General features: G+C 46.1%; 1 protein-coding gene across 1 annotated transcript in view; it reads right to left on the bottom strand.

The window, feature by feature from the left end:
* LOC125289319 (macrophage mannose receptor 1-like) overlaps nt 1-21,586 on the bottom strand; it is a 578,909-nt gene that overhangs the window by 149,591 nt on the left and 407,732 nt on the right. The gene's annotated exons all lie outside the window — the stretch shown is intronic.

Raw genomic sequence — 21,586 nt, 5'->3', positions numbered from 1 at the left:
CTCACCTGAAAATCACAAAAACATAAAGCAAACACATCAAACTATAGATTATGTACAATTATTAAAGTATATAATCACCGCTGTCAATGGCAACCGGCGGACAATACATTATTCCTTATGTAGATGAAAAACATTTGAATTCAAATGAGAATTTTTTAGCCACAAAGTAAGTGTACCAGTGTATTTCCGTGGAGGTGTGTATGTCAGGACCCCCCTTCCTATGACCTTCTCCGCGAGCTGGTTGACAGCATGCCGTAGAAGGCCACTGTAGGAGTGGGGCTCCTCTCTCCCCTCCGCAGCCATGCTCCTGTCCTCGTTCCACCTGGCAAGGCCAGCCACCAGATAGGCCTGGAAGAACGTAGCACTGGCCAGAGTTCCTACAGATAGAAATAGTTTTTTTAGTCAATTGTTCTTTAATTCTCTACATCAATCTACATATTTTTGTGCTAAAGTTGAGATGAGTTTTTACCTGGGATGAACCGGTTCATGTGGAGATGGAAACTCTCCAGAGATGTTGACCCCCTTTCTGCAGGGTCCCCGTCTGCATATACAGCTGCACGCCAGGGGGGTCCTGGAGGCAGCAGAGATGTTTTTTTTTGCACCTTCCAGATCTCCGCCATCCTCTCACTGTGGATGAGGGGCACTCCAAGAGTGTTGCACCCCCTCTCCCCGTCGTAGGACACCAAGAGCTGGGTGATGAGTGCCTCCATCTCGTCACGGCTCCTGGTGGTCCGCCTGCAGTGCAGCACCATCTGCCCTGGAGAGGTGTCGCATGACATCAGCAGGGGTGGAGGGGTGGATGTGCCTCGCTGCCAGCTCAGCACGCTTGGCCGCCGTCAGGGCACGCATGTCGTCCTCATCCCAGATGAAATTACACTGGCTCAGTTGGTTCAAGAAGCCAGCGTAGAGAGAGTTGGAGTCTGTAGTGCATCCAACGGCAATCCTCCACATGTAGTGCCATATGTCCAGTCGTATCACCATGCGGTCCCACGTCCTGAACAGCTTGGACAGATGTGTGGATCCGCAGCAGTCCCGGTCCACATCAAGCCTATCCTTCAATATTCAAATTATTTGACCAATCAGGAGCGAGAAATGTTGAGGCTGAGAAGTTACACCGGTCGCCTGAAGGAGGCGTTCGAGAAAACTCTGGCAGTGGCGATCGGAGAGATTCAGCGACGGTCAATTAGTCTCAACGAGTTGATTAAAAGTGTTTTTTTTGCGATATGGTGAGTATTTATACCTTCATGACAGTGCTGTATGATGTATGTTAATGTATACAAATAACTTTTCGTCATGTATCATGTTGTGCTTGCGTGAATTCAGCTATTCAGCTTGCGTTAACGGTGCACCGTTACCTGACAGGAAAATCACTGGATCATCAGGATAACATTCAGAGAATTTCAATCGTTCTCATCAACAGGCTTATGCTAGCAATGTTCTCTGTTGATGTTTATGGTAGGCTGACGGTATTCACACAGTCGTTACAACGATATTACTGCATGACTTAGTGTTGATATCGCAGTAATTTCGTCAGTTTTCCTCCATCGATTTATTATGCCATGGGAAAGGTTTAATTTCACTGGGATTTTTTATTTATTTTGCGATAGACAGCTGGTCTGTTTACAGTACTATTTAAAGTATAGTATAGATGAGCCAGTCTCGACTTAAAATTAACTGGCACTGTTGACAGATGTATAATATTTTGGATGAGCCTATGTATTGATAATGGAAATCAGTTGACTTCATTGTACTGTACTCATTATAATATAGGCCTCCTGATAAATTATGTCGTTACCACTCATTTTATGTTACCACTTATTATATGACTGACGGTAACGTTGGTGTTGTATATGATAAACGATCGTTTTCACTTATTCACCACCTATTTCACCATATTTGTATTTATTTTAATTGACTACTGTAGTTTAAATGTATCCCTCTCTCAATCCCTTTGCACCAGTTCACGGTAAAGTATTGGCTAGAGTTACGTTGCAGCTTAACCGGACATAGGCTATAAATAGTCCGTAAGGTAATTGATGACAACCATAATAAACCATTAGGATGCAGAAAACTATTGCATATTGTTGTCATATGTACACACTGTTCACGTTAAGAATAGGCTACTCATTTGTAATCTTAAAAACAGATTATAGTGTGAGCACGCCTACTGATTAGGCGCACACTAATTGTGCCCACCTGTGGACATGACACTGAACCAATGGGCCCATCACTCCTTGGAAATATAATGGTGTTCTGTGAGGCTCGTGGGATGAAAGTTGCCGCCGCTGGCAGTAGGCTACTCTGGAGGACAGGGAGCGCTTTCTTTGTGCTTATTTCACGCTTGGGCATCGGTAGGTGGACTTTATACTAGGCTAACGTGATGCGGTTGTGGATTCATCTTGAACTGCAGTATCGTGAGTCGACATGGGCTTTAGCTATGTTTGTTTCTCTTGCTAACCAACAAACAAACCTTGGGCTGCTTGGTTAGTGACGGTAAGGGATGATTCATACTGTTTAGCTTTATGGTGGTTTTAAGATGTTGGCTGATTGTGCTGTTCCTCAGATGGCCCAATCTCACTGCAGTGTGACAAAAGCCCCTGAATCCTGCCTTATTTCACCCGGGACATTTGACTAGTAGACTACCCATGTTCATCAAGGTAGGCGATGCATGCTAATGAGCCTAGCAAGTAGCATAGTTGAGGTTAATGTTCAGCGCAGCAATGACGCCTACAGCTGTTCTGTCTTGCCGCAACCAGGCCCTGCCTTTACGTTAGCTATGCCCTGTACATTGGCTCAATATTCCTTTTTTCCATTTATAGCTGACGCGCCCTCCCTCCTCCACTCCGACCCCTCGGCCCTCTTGCCCATAGCACAAACAAGGCCAAGGTGGGGCAGCAATGGCTTACTTGTACTGCCAGTTAACCATGCAATAATGATTGGGGTTGCTACATGGGTTTAGAAATGTGTGTGTTTGTATGTTATTTATATTTTAAGATTTAAGTGCATACATTTTGTACTGATTAAAAGTTCTTTGTATTGATAACTGTAAAATTATGACTTGTGGCATGTATGTGATAATTGAAGATGATGTATGTTATTAGTAAAATCTTGTTTTCTTGTTTGCTATAGATCACAGCTGGCTGTCAGTATGACAGCCTGACCACTGTTTTCCCCTGATTAAATTTAGTTTGTGTTTTTTGTTGTTTGTATGTCCCTAGTGGTGACCTGCCTCTGTCCTTAGCTCCATTATTGTGCCTTCCAACGCCAAGTAGCGGCGCTTAGGTTGGTTTATGGTCAGGTTGAGTTAGTTGGTTGTTCATCCCCAGTTTGTTTGTTTTCTGCTTTTCCCTTCCTCCTCATCTTTGTCGGCACTGGCCTAGTCGGCCAGTGTTTTTGAGCAGCCCCCTCTTAACCATCCCACCGAGGGCTGCCTCAGTTAATGTTCCTCCTGATTTTTCTCCCTTTTACTGGTTTGAGTTTTATTATTTTTATTTGTCTCCTCTTGTCTCCTTGCTCCTCCTAGCTGTGACCAATTGTAATTTTGCTAGATAGCCAATGCCTGTAGCACCCCATATACCTACTCCAGCTGGAGTGGTGGAACGTTATGTATATATACCTCGTGAACGTAAATGCCCTAGATTTTCAGGGAAATTGTCTCACGACTCCCTAATAGCAGAGGACTGGGTGGAGGAGGCCCGTCGACATCTGTCTTCACGACCCATGTCTCGTTCAGAGCAAGCTTTGATTGTTTTTGATTTATTAGATGGAGAGGCCAGGGCCGAGATCAAGTTTCGTCCTGTAGTTGAAAGGGATGAGCCTGACAAGATATTTTCAATACTTCTTAGCATCTATGGGTGTTCTCAGTTCTCCAGAAGCAGTTCTTCCAGCGGCGGCAGCTTGAGGGGGAGTCTTTGAGGGAGTATTCCCATGCACTTTGGCACCTGCTAGAAGCAGTGAAGAGGAGAGATCCAGCTTGTTTTGCCCACCCAGAAGTAGTCCTGCGTGACCAATTTGTGGAGAATGTGCGAGATGGTATGCTAAAGCGAGAATTGCGTCGTCAAGTCCGACTTCATCCCACCCTCACTTTCCTGGATGTTCGCAGTGAGGCTATACGCTGGGTAGAAGAGGGGGAGCACTCCAGTGGCCCTAGACCCCGTGCCCACTCTGTTAGCACACATGCCATACAAGACTTGGAGGCAGCCTCCAGTGCAGTGAGGGTACAGCCCACTAACGAACTGGCAGAAGTAAAGAGAGCCTTCGAAAACAACAGGCTCAATTGGATAGCATCCTACGGCGCTTGGACACCCCCTCCTTTTCTGGCCTACCGCCATCTAGAGCACCGACCCGGGGTCCTCGCTATCGGTTTAATGCTGAGGGGAAACCCATCTGCTTACGATGTTCCCAGCCTGGCCATATAGCTCGTTTCTGCCCAGCATCTTCTACCAGTTCTCAGGTGGCGGCAGGCTCTAATTCTGTTGCCCAGCAACCGCAGGAAAACTAGTGCCCCCTGACGTTATGGCCCAAACGTTGGGTGGGGATTCTTTGGGCTCCCATTCAGTAGGCACATCACAACTCATTGGCAGATGTCCGGTCGTAGAGGCTCAGATTGGGGGTGTGGCGGTGGCCTGCTTACTGGATACTGGGTCAATGGTGACCACAATCACACAGAACTTTTTTGAACAACAGTTGCACCCCCGCCTTCAGCTTGGCTTACAGCCCTGTAATTGGCTTACTTTAAAGGCTGCCAATGGCTTAGAGATACCCTACTTGGGGTATCTCGAGTTAGATGTACATTTGCTTGGCCGGACTCTTCCTAAAATGGGCATTTTGGTTATCAAGAGCCCAGCTGACCCAACTGCCCAGTCCCAAAAGGATTCCGTTCCTGGCCTCCTTGGCATGAACATCATTCGGAATTGCTACAAAGAATTATTTGTAAACCATGGAAGTGCCCTGTTTCAATCTCTTGATGTCCAACAGGCAGGCAGAGGGTGGCAGCAAGCCTTATCAGAATGCCAACAGCTGGAACATGCCCTAGAGACGGGGAGGGTGGGCCAGGTCAGAGTACAGCAGGGCCCCGCAGTACGAGTGCCGGCTGGGTCCATGAAGTTAGTTCCAGCCACTTGCCACCAGGGTCTGGGGTCCACACTGTCCTCAGCTCTCTTAGAACCAGTGTCCTTTGCGGATGGCCAACTGCCGGGCAATTTGCTCGTGCCTACAGCTTACCTCTCAATCACTTGCGGCAGCGTTCAGGTGCCAGTTATTAATATTGGGAACCAAGACCAGTGGCTTCGGCCGAAGACCATGCTTGGAGAACTGCATATGGCCATGTCACCAGTCGCAAACTCATCCATCCACTTTGAACATCAGCAAGCTCATGGCGAGCAGGTAGTCTTCATTCAGTCAGTCAATGCTGAGGCCAATGATGGTGTCAATATCTCACAACTGGACTGGCCCACCCTGTCCGACAAAGAACAACAGGACGCTCGGGCCTTGCTTGAGAAGTACCGTGGCACCTTTAGTCGGGGTGACGGTGATCTAGGATGCACCACTCTTGTCCAGCATACCATCCCCCTGCTTGATGATGCCCCTGTGCGACAACGGTATCGCCGCCTCCCACCCTCGCAGTATGACTTAGTCAAGCAACATGTCCAAGAGCTGTTAGACCAGAACATAATCCGGCCCAGCTGTAGTCCTTACGCCTCACCGATTGTGGTGGTACAAAAGAAAGATGGTTCAATTCGACTCTGTGTGGATTATCGCCAGCTTAACTCCAAAACATGCAAGGATGCATTCCCACTACCTAGGATAGAGGAATCCTTGGATGCCCTGAGTGGAGCCACTTTGTTTAGCACTTTGGACTTAGCTAGTGGTTATAACCAAGTCCCTGTGAGCGAAAAGGACAAAGAGAAAACAGCCTTCTGCACACCGTTTGGGCTCTTTGAGTTCAATAGAATGCCTTTCGGATTGTGTAACGCTCCAGGAACGCTCCAGCGACTGATGGAGCGCATATTTGGCGATAAAAGTTTCCATGCACTGCTACTGTACCTGGATGACATCGTTATCTTCTCCACCACTTTCTGTCAACATCTTGAACGCTTAGAGATGGTTCTGGCCAGACTTCAGCAGCATAACCTGAAGTTAAAGCTCAAAAAGTGTAGTTTTTTCCAAACCGAGGTGAGCTACTTGGGACATGTAATATCTGCTGCGGGGGTGGCCACAGACCCAGAAAAAATTCGGGCCGTGGCAGAATGGAAGCGGCCATCTTCAGTTAAGGAGCTTCGCTCATTTCTGGGCTTCGCCTCCTACTATAGACGGTTTGTCGAGGGCTTTGCTGGTCTGGCATCCCCTCTGCACAAGCTGGTTGGAGCTCTACAGGGGACCAAGAAGCGACCGGGCCCAAGGGTTCAGGGGTCATTTGAGCAACACTGGAGCCAAGCCTGTGAAGATGCGTTTTTAAGCCTGAAGAATCGGCTGATCCATGCATCTGTTCTAGGGTATGCAGACTTCACTCGACCGTTCATTGTGGAGACGGATGCAAGCAATTCCGGGCTGGGGGCAGTGCTGTCGCAGGAACAGGACGGGCACAGACGGCCCATCGATGAAACTGGAGCTTGTAGCCCTTAAATGGGCAGTAACGGAGAAATTCCGTGAGTATCTCCTCGGCAATAAGTTCACTGTATATACGGACAATAACCCCCTCAGCTATTTGCGGTCAGCAAAATTGGCAGCTGTCGAACAACGTTGGGTGTCTCAGCTGGCCCTGTTCGACTACAAAATCAAGTACCGCCCTGGGACTGCCAATCGTAATGCGGATGCACTATCCCGCTTGCCTTCAGCTTCCACCCCCCTGACCCAGACTGCAGTTCTAAATGCCCCTGTTCCCCTGCAGGGTGTTGCACAAGGCCAGGCCCCCGGGCTGGGCCCCCGGGTGGGAACATCAAGTGTGAGCACCATCACTTCGGGTGCAACGTCAAGTGCCACCCTCGGGCTGGGCCCCCGAGGGTTGGAAACATCAGAGGTGAGCACCATCACCTTAGCTGCAACACTTGGACTGGGCCCCCGGGTGGGAACGTCAAGTGTGAGCACCATCACTTTGGGTGCAACGCCAAGTGCCACCCTCGGGCTGGGCCCCCGAGGGTTGGAAACATCAGAGATGAGCACCATCACCTTAGCTGCAACACCTGGGCTGGGCCCCCGGGTGGGGGAGGCATCAAAGGTGGCCAGACCACTGCAGCAGGAGCGGGAGCTACTTGTGCAAGGTATTCCAGTCCCCTTACAATGTGCACAGATTGGCGTGACTCCTGGGTTGGGCCCCCAGGAGGCAAGGTCAGAGGAAGTGGACGCAGCACCTTCGCGCAGCAAAGAGGACCTTCAGGCATTGCAGGCCACCGACCCTTGTATCTCTGCCTTCATGCACTTCTGGAGGCGGGGTCGCCCACCTAGGACTGCAGAGCTAAGGACCGCACCGGAGGGACTTCGAGAACTAACTAAACAATGGTCTCGAATCAGGGAGCGTGGGGGTGTACTGTATCGGGAAATTCAGATCCCTCCCTCTAGGGCCCAAGTATTCCAACTGCTATTACCAGTAGTCCTGAGGGAAGGTCCTGACTGGCTTACATGACAATCACGGCCACCAGGGAATAGACCGGACCACAGATCTAATCCGGCAACGGTGCTATTGGCCTAAAATGTATCTGGACATCAAGCAGTGGTGCGACCAATGCCAGCGTTGGACTGTGGCAAAGGCTACCCAACCCAAAGTCAGGACATTTCGGGGCAGCCTGATGGCCACTAGGCCTTTGGAGATCATAGCGATTGACTTCACTACATTGGACAAGGCAAGTAGTGGCCACGAAAATTGTACTGGTGGTGACGGATGTTTTTTCCAAATTCACACAGGCCTACCCCACCCCAGACCAAAAGGCAAAGACTGTTGTGAAAGTCCTGACAGAAAAATGGTTCTTTACCTATGGAGTGCCTCAGCGTATTCACTCAGATCAGGGGCGATGTTTTGAAAGTGAGTTATTAACCCAGCTCTGCTCATTGTATGGAGTTCGAAAGAGCCGTACCTCCCCCTACCACCCTGAGGGAAATGGGCAGTGCGAAAGGTTCAATCGCACGCTCCATGACCTCCTACGAACTCTGCCTCCAGAAAGAAAGCGCAGGTGGCCACAGCTCCTCCCACAGCTCCTCTTCGCCTACAACACCACCGCACACCACTCCACCCAACATTCACCTTACGAGCTCATGTTTGGGCAGAAACGAAGGCTCCCAGTGGACCAGCTATTGGGGATTTCTGAAGAGGATATGCCTTACCAAGACCCGTCAGACTGGATGGCACAACATAAGGAACATCTTTCAGCTGTGTATAGCACTGCCAGACAGCAATTGTAAAGTGCTGCTGCCTACCGCAACCGGAATCACAACCAGCCCGCCCCCACCCTGCTCAGAGGTACACTTGTGTATCGTAAAAACCATCTCCAGGGCCGGCATAAAATTCAAGACATTTGGAACCCTGCCATCCATGAGGTATTAGAGTGCCTAGATGAGGTGGGAACCTTGTACAAAGTTCGGCCTGTGGGTGATCAGGGCCCAGGAAAAGTGCTTCACCGTGCAGAGTTAAAGTTGGTCCCTGGTGAACCCAATGGCCGGCCCAACGATGCAACCCACAGCTCCCTACCACAGCCAGATGCTGATGGCCCATTGTCAGTAGTCCCAGTAATGATTACCCGACCCCCTGTTGCTGCTACCCTCCGCCCCCAGTAGGCCGCCCGACTCTGACAAGCTTGAAGATGACCTCTGGGCTGTTGCAGTTACACCTGCAAGTCTAATCCTTACGGAGGAGAACAATCCCTCAGCCAGTGCCGGATCAGACGACGTGTTGACTCACCCCCTGCACCCCAACAGCATAAGGCCACCCCCACTGTCAAGTGGGCATTCTTCAACACTGCCACATGATGGATCCTGCAGTGGTAACCCTATAGCCGAGGTCCCAGTGGGTTTTGCTCCCAACTTTACCAGTCCATCTCCAGGGGAGCCTCCCTTGATGCCTCCAGCTGGACCTTTCAGCAGACACTCTGAGGCCCTACAGAACTTGTCCCCAGAGCCAAACCTGGATGACGCAGCCTTAGACCATCAGCCCAGCATTAGACGCTCTTGCCGTAGTACGGCTGGCCAGCACTCCAACCCCCACCGTCTACCGCTGTCTGTTTTCCATGAACTGGGCCATGATGCAACGTCAGGACTCCGTAACGTTCCAACCCCTTGCCCCCCGAGCCACCCAGAGACGGTTAACCGGGACGGTGAACATTCAACGCCGGAGTGTGTGTGAGCACGCCTACTGATTAGGCGCACACTAATTGTGCCCACCTGTGGACATGACACTGAACCAATGGGCCCATCACTCCTTGGAAATATAATGGTGTTCTGTGAGGCTCGTAGGATGAAAGTTGCCGTCGCTGGCAGTAGGCTACTCTGGAGGACAGGAGCGTTTTCTTGTGCTTATTTCACGCTGGGCATCGGTAGGTGGACTTTTATACTAGGCTAACGTATGCGGTTGTGATTCATCTTGAACTGCAGTATCGTAGTCGATGGGCTTTAGCTATGTTTGTTTCTCTTGCTAACCAACAAACAAACCTTGGGCTGCTTGGTTAGTGACGGTAAGGGGGGATGATTCATACTGTTTAGCTTTATGGTGGTTTTTAAGGATGTTGGCTGATTGTGCTGTTCCGTATGGCCCAATCTCACTGCAGTGTGACAAAAGCTCCCTGGAATCCTGCCTTATTTCAATCCGACATTTGACTAGTAGACTACCCATGTTCATCAAGGTAGGCGATGCATGCTAATGAGCCTAGCAAGTAGCATAGTTGAGTGTTAATGTCCGTAGCACAGCAATGACGTCTACAGCTGTTCTGTCTTGCCGTAACCAGGCCCTGCCTTTACGTTAGCTATGCCCTGTACATTGGCTCAATATTCCTTTTTTTCCATTTATAGCTGACGCGCCCTCCCTCCTCCACTCTGACCCCTCGGGCCTCTTGCCCATAGCACAAACAAGGCCAAGGTAGGCAGCAATGGCTTACTTGTACTGCCAGTTAACCATGCAATAATGATTGGGGTTGCTACATGGGTTTAGAAAAATGTGTATTTGTATGTTATTTATATTTTAAGATTTAAGTGCATACATTTTGTACTGATTAAAAGTTCTTTGTATTGATAACTGTAAAATTATGACTTGTGGCATGTATGTGATAATTGAAGATGATATTATTAGTAAAATCTTGTTTTCTTGTTTGCTATAGATCACAGCTGGCTGTCAGTATGACAGCCTGACCACTGTTTTCCCCTGATTAAATTTAGTTTGTGTTTTTTTTGTTTGTATGCCCCCTAGTGGTGACCTGCTCTGTCCTTAGCCCATTATTGTGCCTTCCAACGCCAAGTAGCGGCACTAGGTTGGTTTATGGTCAGGTTGAGTTAGTTGGTTGTTCATCCCCAGTTTGTTTGTTTTCTGCTTTTCCCTTCTCCTACCCTGTCGGCACTGGCCTAGTCGGCCAGTGTTTTTGAGCAGCCCTCTTAACCATCCGCTCGAGGGCTGCCTCAGTTAATGTTCCCCTCCTGATTTTTCTCCCTTTTACTGGTTTGAGTTTTATTATTTTTATTTGTCTCCTTGCCCCTCCTAGCTGTGACCAATTGTAATTTTGCTAGATAGCCAATGCCTGTATAGCAGTAGGCTCCTTCTTAGTATATGCCCTAGTGGCCAGTGTGGGTTTCAAACCATTTCATGAGTGTTCTTTAGTGTGATTGATTGCTCACTCCTGGTGATTGCAGTGTAGTGGCACTTGTGGGTGCGTGTGAGCACAGTTTTGTTCCCTCCTAGTCGAGCGACGGCGCATGGTATTTTGCTAACTAGTGCTTAAAAGACAGTCACAGCTGTACCCAGGGGTCCTTGTCTTTGTGTTATCCCCAAGTTTATTGAGCTATTATTGTTTGTTTCTGTTCTGACATTCTCCCTGACCAAGTCTCCTTTCCCCCTCCTGGAGCAGTTAAAGAGAAATAAAAAGCAAAAATTATTGACCAAAGCTCTCTGTTCCTATCCATTTATTTGGGTCACCTGCAACACACTTAAGGTCCACCTTGTTACAATAGTATTATTAAAATAAGTGGTTTGTGTCACCAATGCTTAAGGTGATGGGATTATGTCTGCCATTTATTTTGTATCAGCAATTATGGTGTTATGTATTAAAAAATCATCATGAATGAATTTATCATCAAAGGCTTCTAAATCAAAGACGCACAAGGCGATGTCCGACACAGAATGGATGTCACGCCTGAGGAAGTTTGCCAGTACTGGAACCTGGCCTTCAAATGAAGGAAACAGGCCAGCTCCTAGGCAGAAGAAGTGGCACGAACTATATCAGAGGGTATGATACTTGGCACAATATATTTTAGTAATATTTATTTACTCTCATAATACATTTATGCTCACCGTATCACAAGTATATGGCAATATTACTAGGAGGTAATAAACATGTAATGGCAAATAATGCAATCCTCTGTAATTACTTCATGCTCAACTAGAAACCTACAACTGTTACTTGTAGATTGAAAAATGTCCAATGACACGACATGGACAGAGGTCCCTGTTCCCTGGCCAAGTCACGTGTGTCTGTGGATTCCACACTCAGAAGGTAACACTGGTCAATTGAAAATGTGTGTGCATGTGCCGCACTCTAAACAGTACACAAACTAAAACTAGTGGTGTATTAATTTTGTTAACAGGCAGACAGAGCAAATGTTGGGCAGGGGCCTGCAGGACAACAGGCTGCTGCTGCTGGACAACAGGCTGCTGCTGCAGGACGTCAGCAGGCTGCTGCTGCTGGACAACAGGCTGCTGCTGCAGGGAGCCACACTCCAGTCCAAGGCCCCAGTCCTCAGAGGCCGTCATTGCATTTGTCAATGGTAATTATTATTCAAACTCATAATAGTTATAGACACTCATAAAAGACCATCAATATTTTACATTTCATTCACTGAATGAAATATGACAAATTTGACAATTATTTTTCAGTTTACCAAGCCAAGATTCGGTGGCGCCCATGTCTCTGCGGCAAGGCCGAATTTAAGTGTGGCCAGAACGGTGACCCAGGTAAGAAGAGATCAAATTGAAACTGTTTAAAGGGGGGTTCTTAATACAAGTTACTCAGACACTGCTTTACAGTGACCAGTCACGGACACCCAGGAGAGTGCCAGTTCTCCAGCCAGTTCAACCATCTCAGTGAGTTACCTTTTCAAATACAGCTCGAGCATTTTTAGTTCTTTAAGCAGTTTCATAATATGTATGGCATCCATAGTGTTTTTTCTAACAAATGTTCTTTGACATACCTTTACAGACCCCAGACCCTCAGACAGAGGCTCAAGCTACAGTGCCAGATGTAGCAGTATGTGCAGTATGTGTAGCAGTATGTGTCAGTAAGTAATTTAACATTTATTTTCATATGTAGAGCTTCATTCAGCAGTGTCTTTTAGCAGTGTAAAGTGGGTATACATTGTTTTGTTATTTCAAAGAACACAGAGTCCAGGACAGCACCACAACACCTTGGGCCTGCATCAGCACCTCTGCTGCCCCGTTTGTGGTCAGAGGGATTGCCACCTGAAGACCACAGGTGGATTTCCAAGGTGCTGTTCAGGTTGGGGTCCAAGGGGAAGCTGGAGCTCCAGGACAACCTGAAGCTCTGGTATCATCCGCCGCAGCCAAGCCAGCTGTACCACCAGGCCCCTGCTCCGGACCGCTTTTTTGCCCACCCACTGCTTGTTTGGATGCCATACAAGCTGTGGAAGGTGAGGGTGGTCTGTCCCAACCCCGCTTGTGGGCAGCATCAGCTGACTGGGGCAGGGCTGCACAAGAGGTCACGACGGGTCTTGGACGTGGACAGGACCTACAACATGGTGACGGAGACTCTGACCTGCACCAAATGTAAAGCCTTCCATGTCTCGTGGAGCCAGACTGTGCTAATGCAGCTGGACTTGGCTCATAGGTCAGAATTTAGAGTCATCCTGACTCAAAAGTGAGTGGCATCTCTTTTCTCTCTTACCTTGCCATATAAAATCAGAATAATAATTTCATACGTTCTTACTGATATATTTGTCTTTGAAAAAGGTTTGCCTGTGATATTCGGGTGATCCGGCTGCTGCGGGAGAGAGGCCTGGGCAACAGCCCTACGCGGCTGTTAAAACAGCTAAAAGAGAACCACACAGAGGAGTGGCTGAACCGTGTGGCTCGGTACACAACCGAGTGCGTGGCCTTCCTCCAGCGCCCCGGACTGTTGCCCATGGACTTCCCTGAGCCACCTGAACCTTCTGTGGTGCCAAGCTGCAAGTGGCTCCTATCTGTGTACAGCCAGGACATATTGACAAGGCTGGATGACATCAAGGCCCACCTTACCTCCACATATGGCAGAATCATAAAAATGGACTCCACAAAAAAGGTTGAGCAAACTTATTTTCTTAATTTATTTTTTAATCATTTTCATATGAAATACTGCCTAAATTGTATGTCATTGTTCTCAGTCATATTGAGTGTTTTGTGTTTGTGTTCTATGTGCTTCAGATAACAAAGAAGCTTGCTGGGACGGCGAAGGGGACAGCTCTCTGGCTCACGTCCGTGGGTAACGAACACGGGCTGATTTTGATGAGTGTCCTGACCGCTCAGGAGGGAGCCGGTCTTGACAAGATGGCTGATGACCTGGTGAGGAGGTATGCCCAGGCCAAGTTTGCAGCAGCTATAAAAAGTGCCTCCATTGCTGAACTAACAACCAGCATGGGGAGCAATTGTTTGTCAGACCATAACACCAGTCTGATCAACACCAAACGCAACAGGCCGACTACAACTGGCAACCAACTGTCTCTGACACCATCAACGTCTCAGGTAGGGGCATGCAAATGGTAATCTGACGCTAATAATAAATAGTAGAAGGGGGTCACTTGCTCTTCAGCCTGGTTGGTGCTCACGGAACAGGACGCAGAAGTCAGTAACGACACCCAAGGTCTATCTACGACCAAGGAGCAGCACCGGAGCACACAAAGCTTTAAGTGATTTTTAATTAGTGCAAACCGACTAATGTTTCGACGCCCTTGCGTCTTAATTTTTGTGTGCGCCGGTCCTGCTCCTTGGTCCTAGATAGACCTTGGGTCTCCTTATTAAATAAATAATAAATGTTGTTCACACTTCAGCGTATGTTGCCATCATACATTTATAAAAAGGAAAAGATACACACACAACGCAAATTTATTAGAACCATCCAAATTAATGACAGACACAATTATCAAAATGGAGGCCAAACTAGCACCCTTACTAAAAAAACATTGGGCAGAGAGCGGACTCTACAAAAAACTAAAAGATGACAAACGACAATCAGATGTGTTCAATGACATGTCACGTTTACATCCTGAGCACAGTTTTTCTCTCCAAGAAAAAATAATACAAAAATTCATTATGTGTAGCATTGGTGCTGAACTACGCCGTGAAAACAATCGGCTTCAGGAGGAAGGAACACGTGCAAGAAGGAAATTAAAGGGCTTCACTGGCTAATCATGTATGTTACAGTAAATGGTTCTACAAACTTAAAAAAATGTGTACGTCCTCTTTCATTTTGCCAATAGATGTGCTATCTTGTTCAATTTATTTTACTCAAACTACATTATTAAGGTAACGTCAGCATCTAGTAACATTTCAAGCCCTTACGGCCCTACCTAGACTAATCTGGGGGAAGGGCCATAACGGCTTGAAACGTTAGACCACTAGTGCTAATGAAAAAAAAAAAAAAACTTTAATGGGAGCTCTCCGGTTTGGATCTTCACTTTTTTTTTTTAAACCGTATCTTTGATCTCGTATGATATGGATCTGCGTGATTAAACCGTGCTTATTCAACGTTAATATCTAGCTAATTTACCACAGATAGATTTAACCGAAGATTTGCTAAACTAACACTAGGCTACTCCAGATGCTATTTTTAACGGCGAAACAGTAGTTGAACTAGCTGTGCAATACGCTTATACATTTTCTAACTGAAACTGATACAAATATAACCTTCACATACATAATTTTCAACATTATTTTGTGATATAAACTGTTACCTCGACAACCAACTGCTTCATCAACTCACGTTTTCTCGCGGATACGAATTCATGGTTCTCTGCTGGCTTCAATGGCTTCAACGTTGTCACTTGTCTTTTTTCCCGCGGCCAAGAATTCATGGCTTAACGGCTTCAACGTCGTCACTGACCACGCCCTTTTAGGAGTCCAGAACTAGTGCCATTTCGTTCCATTGGTGAATCGTCTTATGATTCATCTTAGTTAACTATAGAATCTTTGCCCAAGCCGTGCTCCATCCTCTGTGAGGACCCCAAGCCCTTCTGTGAACACCAGCATGGCAGAAGGCTGTGTAAGTAGAGCAGTGTCTGTTCATTGGCCTGGCTGTTGTGTAGGTTATGCTTAGTGTGGCCTTTATGTATGCCATACATTAATCATTTGTTCTTGTCTTCTAAACAGGATGAACCTGGAGGAGTTCAGCTGGCCACAGCTGGGGCTGCAGATTCATTCTATTTGCCACCAGAGATGAAGCCAAACATGCCCATCCAAGACCAGAGGTGGATTTCAAAAGCCATTTTCGAGTCAGGCAAGCTGCGGCAAGATCTGAAGCTGTGGTACGAACCCCCTGTCCCAGCCCTCATATATCACCAGACACCATCGCCAGATCGTTTTTTCACTCATCGGCTGATGGTGTGGATGCCCTACAACCTGTGGAAGTTGAGGGTATTCTGCCCTCAGTGTGGGAAGCAGCTGATGGGCTATGGTTTCCACAAGAGGGGTTAGAAGGTCCTGGACATAGACAGGTATTAACTGATGGTGACCTGTCCACCTCCCAGACCGTCCGGGACCAGCTGGACCTGCCGCATCGAAACCTGTTCCGGCTGATCCTGACCCGCAAGTAAGTAAAACAGTTTTGAAAAAATGCGTCACCAGTAGTGTGTGTAATAAAGCGATCAACAGAATTCCACCGGCACATTTGAACTGTCGCATTGCCGGCCATGTGTGATAGCCTTTACAGCACTGTAATGACCCTTCTATTCATATGTAACGCATCACAGCTACATGTGCATTTCAGGTACGCCTGTGACATCCGCGTGATTCGCCTGCTGCGTGACCGGACTCTGAGCAACAGTCCAGCACGTCTGATGAAGCAGCTGAAGGAGAACCACGGGGAGGAATTGCTGAACAGGTTGGCACACTATCTTGGGGAGTGTGCTGACTTTGTTGATCGGTCGTGCCTCCTCCCAGTGGTATGCCAGGAGCCCCCAGCGTCCATTGATGTACCCACCAGTCGCTGGCTGCTGTCCGTGTATGGCAGGGACATCCTCTCCCGCCTGGACCATATCAATGCCAGCATCACCTCCACGTTTGGCTCCATCTTAAAGATGGACTCAACCAAACAGGTAATAAATAATCTGTAATAGATATCCATGTTCTTAATATATGCCATTATACACATGAATGTTATTGTCAATCATATCACATGGGTAGATATTTTAAAGGTGTACATTAATCTATACAGTACTTGCTGCTGTAGATAGTTGAAATTACAGATTTTGTAACATCACTATTGTTAAATTCCAGACCACAAAGAAGCTGGCAGGCCATGCCGAGGGGACTGGTCTCTCTGGGTCACCTCCATTGGCAACGAGGTTGGCCAGATCGTCACCTGTGTGGTGACAGTGCAGGAGGGGCCAGGACTGGACAGGATGGTGGCAGGGGTGATGGAGCGGTACCGCCAGGCAGCTATCGCACCCCCACTGCTGCTGCATGTGGACTGTGGTTGCTGCATCGGTGAGGGGCCCAGCAAGCTGCAGACCAGGTTTGGGGAGTGGCCAGACCTCCACATACGGCTGGACACCTGGCACTTAATGCGGAGGCTGGTTTAGCACTTGGCATTCTCAGGTGACATCACCATAGTGCAACTGGTGTTTTTTTATTGTTGTATATAGTTACAGGTTCATTGCACTTGATTTTTTTTATAAATATTGCATGTTTGTTACAAATAAATAACATTTTTATTCACTAAATAAAAAACGGCATTTATTTCCGTAAATCACACACCACATACTTCTGTAAATTACTCAGCCCCAGAGTATCCCTCCAACATGGCAATTGCCAGATTCAGGACAGTCTGCCCTACACACACATGAAATGCATATAGAGCTATGAGCTTGCTGTGGTGAGATACATGTCAAAATATAAGAATTTGTATAATATGCTTTTTATATTTTAATTCTTTAAAAATCAAAATAAAATCAATGCTACTACTAATACATGACATAATGGCAGATATGGATAGCCTACACTTTGCTGGAAAAAAAATATATAATATGTGTGTGTGGCACTTACAATGACCAGAATAAATCCTTATGAATAAAGGTAGTGAAAATGCCCCAAAAACACCTTAGGGTTCTAAGGGTTAAAGACCTTAAAGGTTTAGCCCCACCTTACATCTCTGAACTTCTGCCCCCACACTCTACTACCAGGTCACTCAGGTCACAAGACCAACTACTGTCTGCTGTCCCACGTACACGCCTTAAAACCCGTGGCCACCGAGCTTTTTCTGTAGCTGCTCCAAAGCTCTGGAATACCCTTCCTCCACATATCAAATCCTCCCCTACAATTGCCTCCTTCAAATCCAATCTCAAGACATATTTTTTCTCACTTGCTTTTAATACAGTATGATGTTTTTGGTCTTGTTTTAATTTTCTTATTTATCTTATCTATTTTCTTGTCGCTGCTACTAATGCTGTCTTGCTACGAATAATCACACTTAGTTTGTGTAGATGTATGGCCTTTGTGTAGATGTATGGTCTTATTGTTATGACTTATTAGCTAACCTTTTCTTTGTTCAGCACTTTGGCTCAACCCCTGTTGTTTTTAAATGTGCTATATAAATAAATGACTAGACTTGACTTGTACATGATACATGACATTAATTAATTAATTATGTGTGCATGCTTGTACACATGTTTATCTGTTCTTTTCCCTAGGAGAGCTGCTTGGTATTGACTACCTTCTGAGTCAGACTGGGCAGCCCCTGCAGATCAACCCTGACTCAGAGGAGGCGGAGAACATCCTGGAGGATGTGGCCGAGGGCGAGGAAGAAGATGAGGGCTTCGAGGAGGACAAACACCTGACTCTAAATATTTTGTATTGTGTATTGTGTGAGTCTATGTATTGATAATGGAAATCAGTAGACTTCATTGTACTGTACTCATTATAATATAGGCCTGATAAATTATGTCATTACCACTATTTTTTTTTATATCTGCCACCAAAGGCCATGTCATCCAAGACACACAAGGCGATGCCGGACACTGTCTGGATGGCTCGCCTTAACAAGTTCGCCAGCACAGGGACATGGCCTGAAGGAAACAGGCCAGCACCCAGGCAGAAAAAGTGGCATGAGCTGTATCAAAGGGTATGGGGTCTATTTATTAGTCCTAACTGAAAATGCAACTAGGTCTGACACACTAATACAGTGAAATACAAATAAGATCTCTGTAAACCACACACTTAACCACAACTGTTGTTTTTAGATAGAGAAATGGCCAATGCAGTCTGGTAGCAAGTCCTTGTTTGGTGGTGTAAGGAAGTGTACCTGCGGATTCCACATGCAGAAGGTAGGACTAACCCAGGTCATTGTGGTAGTAGTAGTAGTAGTAGTAGTAGTAGCATTCAATGACAATTACAATACTATATAAGGACTGGCTGCTTTCTGCTTTTCATATATATTTATTGTGCTGTGCCACTAAGTGATAGTGTTTCATTGTTTAATTTCTACTTAAACATTGTTGTGTGTTAAATAAAATAATGTTTTTGTTGGTGAAGCTGTTTCATTTTTGTACATTTTTAAATCAAAGATTATACAGAAACTTCATCCAGTAGGATCCTACAGGTGTGGCAATAATATAATACAATATTTAGAAAATATTATTTTAATACTTTTAATACCAAATGGGTATCAAAGACACTTTGGATGAAAAAGTATGGCAGACAGACATCTATTTTAATCTGTCTTAACATGTTACAGAATGTAATTAAAATACTTTTTTCTTTACACTACTTGGCATTTAATAAAATCCTTCAATAAACAAAGACATTAAAATAAACATGCATAATATGCATTAAACATGCATATGCATAATATATCAATATATATAGTGGGCAATGAAGTACTAAATTGCAATGAACATCATAATAGTTCAGCGGAGGTGGGATTTGAACCTGCGATGCTCCCTCCTTCATTCCCCCCTCAACAGACTACTGTTCCCCAGCTTTCGCAGAATCGGTTAGCGCGTTCGGCTGTTAACCGAAAGGTTGGTGATTCGAGCCCACCCAGGGACGTCCTCCTTTTGAGCAATAGTCAAACTACTGGCGCCTTCCACCAGCAGCTCATCACGCGCACTGTTCTCAACATTTGTTTTTTTAATTCTGTTGTAATCAGTAAAGGTAGATCTACTTATTATGTTTATTCAGCATAGGCTTATTTACATCATTTCAGCACACAAATGCTCAGTAAAAGGCAAGGATGTAGTGGTAGCTAAACGCAAGTAAACACAAGTTTATCCACATCTTAATAGAATTTATGCACCAAAAGCAACTATTAACATTGGCAAATCCCACTGCATTACTGTATGTTGATTTAAGATTGAACCTATAAGGCCTGGAAACCCTCTGACTATGGACTATGATTAAGAGTAAGTTTAAAAGTATACATGCCTTACAGGATTAATATCACAGCAATAAGCTTCCATCATCAAACATGTTCTGCATGTCTTTTTAAACATCTGATTCTACTACATTTACCCCCCTCTTATTGTACCACTATGATATTTACCTACCTCTTGCCTTAATTGTGCTTTCATAAGCACGGAAAACTGCTGCCTTGGTGTGATGAGATGGCAGCAACTTCACATCAAAACGTTTATACCCGGGAATGCGACCACGGAGAACCAATGCGTGAAGCTCTGCGAAGTTCACGATGAACAAAACAACACGGTAGATGTCTTCATGTGTGAGCAGTCTCTGATCTCTTCTCCGGCGACCTCCAGACTTTTTAACTCGTGGGGTCAAGCCGTGTTCCTTGTAGTGTTTCAGTAGAGCCGTCAGTTTATTCTGACTGATGCTGAAATTAAACGGGAACATAACGTAAGCTACTGTCAGTAAAATCAAGAACATACTTCTAATCAGTTGCATAAGTGTAATGATTGTAAAGCTAGGCCTACTTACCAATGTAGGAACTTGAATGTTTCACGGGAAATTCTTTTTCCATCCAAGTAATATTCCGACCTTTGATGTTGATGGTCCCGTTGGATTTTTTTCGTCAAACAAGTCAATTTATCATTCTGGAAGTCATATCTGATCTTCCCAGAAGAATTAGGTCTTTCTCGTCTTCAGAAAGAGATGCCATGGATAATCAAAAGTCGAAATCGAAGTCCTCCTCAAAAGATTTAAAACACTCTTGCCCTTTGTTTAGTTTAGATTTAAATCGGAGACGTCAACAGAGTTTAATGCTTTAGCTATTTCACATTCTTTAGATGACGACATTACCCCAAACATCAAACACACGGTATGGCACACTACACTATAAAAATGACGACAATATTGAATACAAAGTATTAAGTGAAACGCTAGGAGATATTTTGGAGAAAATGTTGCTAGCATTAGACTACAGAAGCACTGCTAATCTGACAGGATGTGTTACGTCCCTGTATGTTTTATCAGTGTTTGTTTGCTTTGGTCTGTCCTGTGTATGTTTTGTTGTGTTTCAGATGGTCCAGCAAGGGGCTTAATTGCTGGGCTGGCCCTATAAAAGGTGCCGGCTGACGTCATTCGGGAGCTCGCTTGCTCGCTCGCGGGATTTTGGGTTGACGCTTCCATGCCACGCTATGCTGCTCCGTTGCTTAGCGCAAGCCACGCGTTCCAGCAGTTCTGTTTCTGTCGCTCCTATCTGCTCTCAGAGTGAGAGTCCTGGAAAAGGATAAATATTTTTGAATTGATGCTCCGCAGTTACTTTCCGTTTTCGGCCGTCTCTTATCTTTTGCTCATGTCCCAAAATACCCCGAGACTGGGACGTGACAAATTGGGGACTCTTCTGTTTTTTTTAACTCGTTTTTTGACTAGTTGCGCTTTGCTTTAAATGCATTTTTTGTCTTTCAGAAACGCGCTGTGATCGTGGAACTCTGTCGAGTTAGACTTTTGATTATTTGTTTGCTTGGGTTGTGGGTTCTGAAAGCAACTCCGGGGGGAGGTTCCTTGTGGACCTTCAATTGGTATGCTTTTGAAGATACGCCAGGTTTTAGTTAGTTTTGGGGAGGGGGAGTTGGCCAGAATAATCCCCACACAAGACCAGCGGTGGATTGCCAACACTTTGTTCCACTCAGGCAAACTTCAAGCAGATCTGAAGTTGTGGTATGAGCCCCCAGTCCCAGCACTCATCTACCACCAGACGCCGACACCAGACCGTTTTTTCACCCACAGGCTGATGGTGTG

This window comes from Alosa alosa, chromosome 24, assembly GCF_017589495.1.
Source record: "Alosa alosa isolate M-15738 ecotype Scorff River chromosome 24, AALO_Geno_1.1, whole genome shotgun sequence".
NCBI classification, from domain to species: Eukaryota; Metazoa; Chordata; class Actinopteri; order Clupeiformes; family Clupeidae; genus Alosa; species Alosa alosa.
The sequence above is the reverse complement of the archived record's forward strand: the minus strand, read 5'-3'. Positions and strand labels throughout refer to the sequence as shown.